Raw genomic sequence first — 8,534 nt, 5'->3', positions numbered from 1 at the left:
CCTGGAGAGAGCTACCTGGTCTCTGCGGGACAACTGGGGCAGCCGAGAAAGGGGGTGCGGGTCACGTCTGGATTCACCCTGTAACAATACCTACCCTTTGTGGTGGTGTCCCACTGGGATTGCCATTTTTTGACGATCATGTCCCTGACCACATTCACAATTTCAGACAGTCCCAAAGGGATTTGGGTGACACATTCGGATGTGATCGCACACTTGGCTGCAAGATCGCAGGCCTCATTCCCTCCGATGCCCACATGAGCGGGAATCCAGCACAGATTGACCACCGATCCTCTCCAACTAGCAATGTTGATCAGGTGCAGTACTTCGAGCACCAGGTCAAATATGTAGACCCTTCTGTAGAGACTCTAGTGCCTTAAGTGCAGAGAGGGAATCAGAAAAGATTACGGCACTGAGAGGGTTGAACTCAAATATCCATTCCAGTGCCAATACGACAGCAAAGAGTTCAGCTGCGAAGACGGAGAGATGATCAGATAACCTCTTAGCCTTTGTCACCTTAACATCAGGGATACATATTGCTGCCGCAGTTCTCCCAAGGGAAGGGACTTTGGAACCATCCGTGTAAACGTGGAGAGATTGACTCCAAACCGAATGGATGAACTCGATCGCCTGGATGCAGGATGCAGAGGGGTTATCCTTGTTAACTCTCCCCCATAGATCCAGGTGGATTTGAGGCATGGTACGAGTCCAGGGGGGCCAGATTGGAACTTTATTGACGGACTCAATGGGCAAGGAGTCCAGACCCATTTCACCCGCTACCCGCCTGCAGGCCATCCCGAAGGGAGCAGAATTTAGATTTTTACCCCATGGCGCATACTCCCAACAGTCTGCAAAAACCGCTCGAACTGGGTGATTGGTACCAGAGGATATAGATTTGGCCCAGAATTTTAGACGGGACACCTCCCAGCGGAGGGATAGAGGCATCTCCCCGGTCTCCACCAAAAGGGCAGAGATAGGTGAACTCACGAAAGCGCCCAAACAAACACGCAAGGCAGAGTTGTTGCTGTCATGACCTCCTGATGTCATTCCACCGTTAACCACACCCATATAGGTCCGATTAGCCGGAGGGCAAATGTTTCTGGTGGCCCCTCCCCAAATCAGGCTGATTGACAGTCATAGTCCCGCCCACTCCTCAAATCCCTTCCTATTCCTTTACAAAGGAATGCAGTTTTGCGTACTTTTCGTGGAATCCTTTCAAGTGATTAAATTATGGTAGCAAAGTATGCTGCACCAAGTAAAACTCTGTTGGAGTTTTACAATGCATAAAACCCTTTAAAATGCATACAATTGTCTCAACGAGAGACGAATCCCAAGACCATGGAGTTGGCATCGAACACCACGAAGAGAGTATTCAGAATGTTACATTATGTAGTTCATAAACACCATGGTGCTCGTATTGGGAAACCCACGAGACCTTTCCTTACGATCTCTCATCTTGGCTCCACCTAGGCCTTGCCTCTCCAGGTCGGACACGTTCAAGTAGAAACCGTTACATCATGACCCTCTCGAAGTATAAGCTCAAACGTCAGCTCCATTTTTTCATACCACCCTTTTCTCACCAATCATGGAACTGCCTTCCTGAGAATATTCTCTCAAGCTTTACCCTTCAGTATCTCAAGTCGACTACTCTCTTGTCACCTGTGGTATCTCCCATTTCCACTCCCGAGTTTTTTTTAATTCATAGTCGGGACTCGTGGAAGAGCTAATATCAGTACACTCCACGGATCAGGACACAACAGGACAAAGGGTACAACAGAGAGGAAGGGGGAGGTGGTGAACACTAATAACAGAGCCCAATGCCAAAACAAACTGGAAATTTGGAAGGAGGAGATATTGGGTGGGAGAGGAGTTATTGAAGGTAGAAAGGTAATGGTTTTGGATTGGGGGCAATCTGAGATGGTGGTGAACAGCTGGCTTGAAGACATGAGGGAAGAATGAGATTAAAGAGGATGTGGAAGTTGGTTCCACATGTGGGGAAAAAGAGGAACGAATGAGTGGAGATGAGCAGTGATCTTGGATTTAGGTAGTTTCACCAGAAGGGGGTTGATGGTGGGCTGTGTGTGTTCTGCAGAAACCTGAGGGAGAGAAGGAGGTGACAAAGCACTCAAAGAGCAGAGGGTACAAGACCAGAAAGGATGCGGTAGAAGACAGAGAAACCACTGACCTGTCTACGATAGCATAGTGATAGACCCATAGACTCGGCTTCATCGCAGAAGCTTACAATGATCTTGAAGGCCTCGGTTTCCATGGCGGTAAGCTCAGCAACGGCAGGGTGCCAGCCCAGAGGGGAAACCCGTATTCCATCAAGTTGCGGATAAAGGCCTTGTGGGTGGATAGGACTTCAGGTGTGCCAAGGAAGGTCTTTATATGATGGAGGATTTCTAGTCTGCGGCTGGCTTTGGAGGCCAATTTTGAAATGTGGTGTGCCCAAGAAAGATCATGGCTGATACTGATAGTGGGACACAGGAGTTTGAATGATTTAACTTCCTCAAGAGGAATGTTAAAAAGTACAAAGGAGGGGTTGTCAGATGGTCCTTTCAAACAGAGATAGTGAGAGTGTGAGATTTGTCAGGATTGAAAGACATATTCCAAGTATTTGACAATCTTGTGAATTTGTCAAGGTCTGAAGAGAGAGAAGAGGCTACAGCCTATCTGACTGAAGGATGAGAAATGTCATGGCAAAGGGTGGAGTTATCAGCAAATAGATAAAGAGGATTTTCCAGAGAGTCAGAGAGATCATTGATGAAGGTTAGGAATAGGACTTGACAAGGAGAGGAGATGGAATGATTCTGTTGAGAGCCACACGTTGGCTATGAGAGAAGAGGAAGTCGGTGATCCATGTGTGGAGTTGGCCATGAAGTCCATCAGCAGACAGTTTGGAGAGTAAGGCAGGATGACAGACTGTATCAAAATCATGAGATATGTCCAGAGCCGGCCCTGATATAATGTCTGACATTGAGGGCTCCATCCATTGTTGGAATAGTAGAAGCAGCAAGTCCAAGGTAGAGTGACCAAGTCGAAAATGAAATTGGTGATCTGAGCTGAGGTTGTTGGAGAAAAGGAAGGATTTCATATCAAATGCGATGATAGATTCCATGACCTTGCTGATGATTGGAAGTAAGCTGATAGGTCTGTAGTTAAATGGATACAATCATGAAACTTTTGGAAGAGATATGTTTTCGAGGATGATATCCCTAACAACCACCCCCTTCCCCACCCCCCCCCCTCCTGTTCCCTCACTGGTAATTGGTCCTCCAGTTCCCTCTCCTGGGTACCCGGGCCCATAGATTTGTCATACCCCTCTGTTCCCACAGCCTACTCCTGGTCTGCAGGCTCCCAGCGCTTAGGGTGCTCTTCAAAACTATACTCACCTCTCTCCTGAGACAGACTCCCAGCCCGTCAATCCACGATGCATCCAGCAAAGAAAACTTTCCACACACAGCACCAACCGCAGAAAGACATCTGCTGTAATTTCGCTGGATCACACTAGATAAGTTTTAAACTAGTCCAGGGTTTCCTTTCGCGGGATTCATTCACTCATTCACACCACCATGCATTCCTTTCATTCTCTCCTGGACCGCCTGTCCCGCATTCATTTCACATCCGACATTCACATTACACCAATCTATCTAACTATTTTCCCTCAAACTAGCTCGTGCATTTCCCGTCATCCCTAAAACTACGCACGTTTTGCGTTGCTAAGGCCTCAGTCACACCGGATCGTACGATTTCTGGATCGTGCGATTGATGGCAATCTGGCCGAGGTACGATCAATCGTCAATGTTTGTTATGGTCTTTATTTGCGATCGCAAACAGCGATTGGTCTTAGGGGTCATCGTACGATTGGTGGTACGTGTGGTTGTGTGATCACCAACGATTGGAGAAGATCGATCGCAAGATCAATCGTAGGTAATCGTGCGAATAGTGGTGGCGATCAGCGACCAATCGTACGGTCAATCGTGGCGACCTGCGACCACTCGGACAATCAATCGTGGCGACCTGCGACCGCTCGGACAATCAATCGTGGCGACCTGCGAACGCTCGGACAATCAATCGTGGCGACCTGCGAACGCTCGCAGGATCGATCGCAGACAGTCGCAGACAGTCGTGAGATGGGTCGCTCCATCAGATATAAAGGCTCGCGACAGTGCGTCAGCATCAGTAGTCACCGACCTCTCCAGCAGTACACTTCGTCGAAATTTAAGAGTAGGCGAGCTATCGCAGGCAGCCTCAACAAATTACAAATCCTTGCCCTGACTAATGGAACGTCAGGCCTGGCCAACCGGTTCGTGACAAACTCAGACCAAGCTTCCCCCGGCCGACCCCTCAAGAAAGGTGGGCTAATGAAGAAGAAGTCACAGGAAGAAGATCGTGTTGAAGACTAGAATGGCATGCTGTATTAAATATTTATTTATATCGTGTTAAAGTTAAAGGATTCTGATGTACAGTCCCATACTCCATACTGTATGACAAAGACTCCGTCCTACCGAAACAGTTTCTTGACAATCGTCACACTGTACTGGTGGTTTGCCATTGCATTCCCAGAAGTATTTCGAACAGGAATTTGTACTTTATTCAGGATGCCGGTGATGGCTCGCCGACTCTTCGTGAAGGACACCGTGGCGTGGGGTCCACCAACTAACGCCAGCAGACGGGATTCCCGTTTAACGTCGATCCTGGAAATGATGATTCACACTGCCTATGAATCACCACGATGCCACTTTATAGCTTGGTTCGGATTCGAACCCAGGGTAGACAGCTTGGAGCCGAGTTTGTGTACCTGCCAGCCCTTGTTTAAGAATTAAGCGATTTAAATCAAAACATCGGACCGAATTTACTAAAGTCGTTTAGCGAGTGTCTTGTCAACACACGTCTAACCCTTAAACACTGTCAAAAACATTGTTGTACACGCACAGCAAAACACACGCCTAACACACGCGAATGGTATAAAATAATATAATATTGTTGTGGATATGAGAATTGTGTTTTTTTATTGTTGTGTAAATTGTTGTAAAAATATCGCCCTCCTTCCTCCAGTTGTGTATAAAGGTCAAAGTGCGTCCCGTAATTAGGTCATAAACAATCACATTAGCCAATCTTAGATTTCCTCCTTGTTGGTAGTTTATTTCCTTATTCTATGTAGGTTAAGGCTCTGTTCCCACTAGTTGACACTCCATTGCACCGAATTCAAATAGATAGATCCCCTTTCATTTTCATTTAATAAAGCCTCAATTGCCAACTGCATTCGCCGCAGCTATTGGGCGGTTTTCACCGCGACTCCATTAGCCACGAGGTAGGCTTGGAGAATAAGGGGGAGGAGCCGCCGAATCCAGGGCGTTGGCCGCCCCTCGTCATCAAGGGCGGAGCCAGAGAGCCCGTGCCGACCAATCAGGGCCGAGGCGAGCTCACCGATGGGCGTGTTCTAGAGGCCGGCGGCTTGATCGCCGGTGGGCGTTATAAGAAGCGCGCGCGAAAGCCTTTGACAGAAGCGCGGGGAAGCCTTTGACAGAAGTGCAAAGAAGGAGTTGGAAGAAGTGCAAAGAAAGAGTTGAGAGAAGTGCAAAGAAAGAAGTGCGAGAAAGTGCGGAAAGAGAGTCAGAGATACGGCAGAAGTGCGAAGTGCCAAGTACCAAGGTGCACCAAGGTTCCAAGAAAGGTTGCGTCAGAGATAGGGCAGATGCGTGACCCAGCTGAGTTCTGCAGAGAGTCGCTTCAACCAGCCCCGTTTCAACCAGCCGCGTGAAGCCCTGACGGGGCAGCGAGTGACCCTGCCGGTGTGCGGTGTAAAGCCGAATACAAGGAGCTGCCGGCTCCTCGCTTCCCGCCCGGAGTGGACCTGCTCGCTGTGCCCTGTGATCCCACCTGCTCATCCCTCCAAACGATTCCTGTCCTTCCATCCTTTTGTGTACGTGAGTTTGTTTTGTGTGTTCTGTCCAGGGTATAAGTTAAGCCTGTTTAGGTATGCTAGAATTTTCACTGTGTCTCCTTGATTTCTTCTGTAAATTATTTTATTATCCTTCCTTCTCCTTGGTTTCTTTTGGTTGTAAATAGCAAATAAATTATATTCGTATTTCCTACTTCTGTCTTCCTCTTCTTCACATCCGTGTCGCCTTTGTCTTTTCCCCATTGAATATCTGTGGCACGATTTGGCCCACGTTTAAGGATTCGGGTCTTAGTCATTGTTAATAGTTCGGGCCGCGGCCGCCATCCGCTCGGCAAATCAACACCTTACCCGTGGTCCGTAACAATTGGTGCCAGGAGTGGGATACGGACCTGAAGCGCGAATAGCGCGCTCAAAATTACGGGTGGCCCAAAATTTTGTTTTATTTAACATCTTAAATTTGGAAATCGTGCCATGGCTGGTCAAGGTGATCGGATACCGGTGGGGGAAATAGAAGAGGGGTTAGGGGTAACCCAGGACAAGAGGGAAGAAATGGAGGAGAGAAATGATGATGTGGTTGAGGGAGTTTCAGGCGCGCAAAATGGCGCCCTCGCGCACGTGGTTGTAGCGGCACCAAATTTTGCCGCGCCCGTGACTGTAGCAGCGGGCTTTGATGTCGGGGACTTCGTGGCGCAATTCACCGAGATGCTGAGAAGTGAGAGGGAGAAATTGAGTAATAAAATTGAAGAAATAACTGAGGGAATGGCGAGGGACAGAGCCGCATACGAGGTAAGGGAGGCTGAGAAGGAGGTCAACCGCAGGTTGAGCGAAAAGGTCCCACGGGTGCACGAGGAGGTAACGCGACTCGAGGAGCGCAGGTTGAGACATGGAGAAAAGCACAAGTAACTGGACCGGGGTAGAAATCGCGACACGGGGTTTGGGGCAGCCGGCAACCGCTGAGGTAGAGGGGATTTTATTAAAGCCAGCGGTCGTCGAGGTGAACAAAGAAATTATGGGTATAGTTGAAATTGGAGAGACCGGGGACTTAAAAGAGCAACAACTGGAGGAAGGAATGGAAATTGCTCAAGGTCCGTGCTCACATCACGATGCTGTGCTCATTAATCCATATGAAGATTTGCAGGTATTGGTGCAGGGAGGAAGAATAACCGCAAAGGTGAGACGGGCTGCATGTGGTGCCGGGAGATTTTGTAAAAGGGGGTTTGGCGCGAAGAGAATTGTCGCGCGATTGGGGTCAATATGGCACCCGGGCATTGGTGAAGGGTCCGGTGTGAGTGGAAATGGCGCACGTGTGAGGAAAAAGTGTGCGTCAAGGGGTGAGCGTGTTACGAAGCGCGAGTGTGAAACCGAGTGCGAGCGAGAATGCACGTCGGGGTGTACGGAGAGTGAGTTGGTGGTGGCGCGAGTGCGAGAGGGCACATCGGAGCACGAGTGTGAAACCGAGTGCGAGCGAGAATGCACGTCGGGGTGTACTGAGTGTAACACGGAGAATGGGTTTGTGGTAGCGCGAGTGCGAGGGAGCACATCGGAGCGCGGTAGTGGGTGGATGCAAGAGTGCACGCCCATGGTGAGTGGTACGGAGTACGTACCGAGGGAGAGTGCGCAAGATGGTGCGCGAGGTGTGTTAAGGGAGTGTGCGAACGGTGAGTGTGTGCGAGAGGTGTGGTGTGTAACAGGGAGTGCGTTGGTGGAATGGACGGAGTGTGGGGGATGCACTGGAGGCGTTGGAACGCCAGGTTTTGTGAGTGTGAAACGGGTCGCGTATGCAAGTGAAGCATCGACATTGAACGGGTTAGCGTTTAGGGCGACGGATAGCCGACGCGGGCGCTCGGTGCGCGGTGCGCTTTGTTGGATGCTGGGCCCCGCACGGTCGAGTCCGGGCCCTGTCGGGCGAGGCGACCGGTCCGGTTCAAGGGCGAGTAGGAGGAAGCGGAACGGAGCCCCCTGGCGGGGGCGGGGTTCCGACCGGGGGAGAGTGAGCCATCGGGCCCGGAACCGCGAGGTACCGAGCCGCGATTATGCGTGGAACCTCGGCCCGAGCATGCCTCCTCCCCAGAGTCGTGAATGCCGGACGGATTCAACCTGCAGGCGACCAAACCACCCGAATTCATTGCTCGGCTTTGCGAAGCCGAGTTTAATGATGTGACGACGCACCGAGGCTCAGATAAAGTGGACTGTGATGATGACGATAGTGTTTTTGGTCCGAAAAAAAAAAAAAAGTGAATAGAATTGGCAGTAATTGGAAAATTTTTGATTGGTTGCAATTGGATGAGCAAAATTTATAGTGAGAGATACCCGATGTGATGGGATGGCAACTCTGCCATCTCTCACAGGCTGGGGCAAAGGAGCACTAGTTTTATGGGGTTGGCAGTGAAAACTAGCCCGGGAGGGTTAGGATAATGATAGGGATCTAGAGAAGATGACCTTAGGTAACGGTAAGGTTAGGTAGTGACAATGATACCTGTAGTGGGGACGCAGGTAGATTAGTGTGGATGATAATGACGTGGTATGTGCTTAGTTGAAAGGGAAGACGGGGAGCACTAAGTTAGCAGGGCAACAGGTAGTTCAGATGATGCCGTGTGTGTGGTTAAAAGGTGTGATTGCACAGGTGTGCAAC

Source organism: Myxine glutinosa, chromosome 2, assembly GCF_964187855.1.
Source record: "Myxine glutinosa chromosome 2, kmMyxGlut1.1, whole genome shotgun sequence".
Taxonomy (NCBI): domain Eukaryota; kingdom Metazoa; phylum Chordata; class Myxini; order Myxiniformes; family Myxinidae; genus Myxine; species Myxine glutinosa.
Note: the sequence above shows the minus strand (reverse complement) of the source record.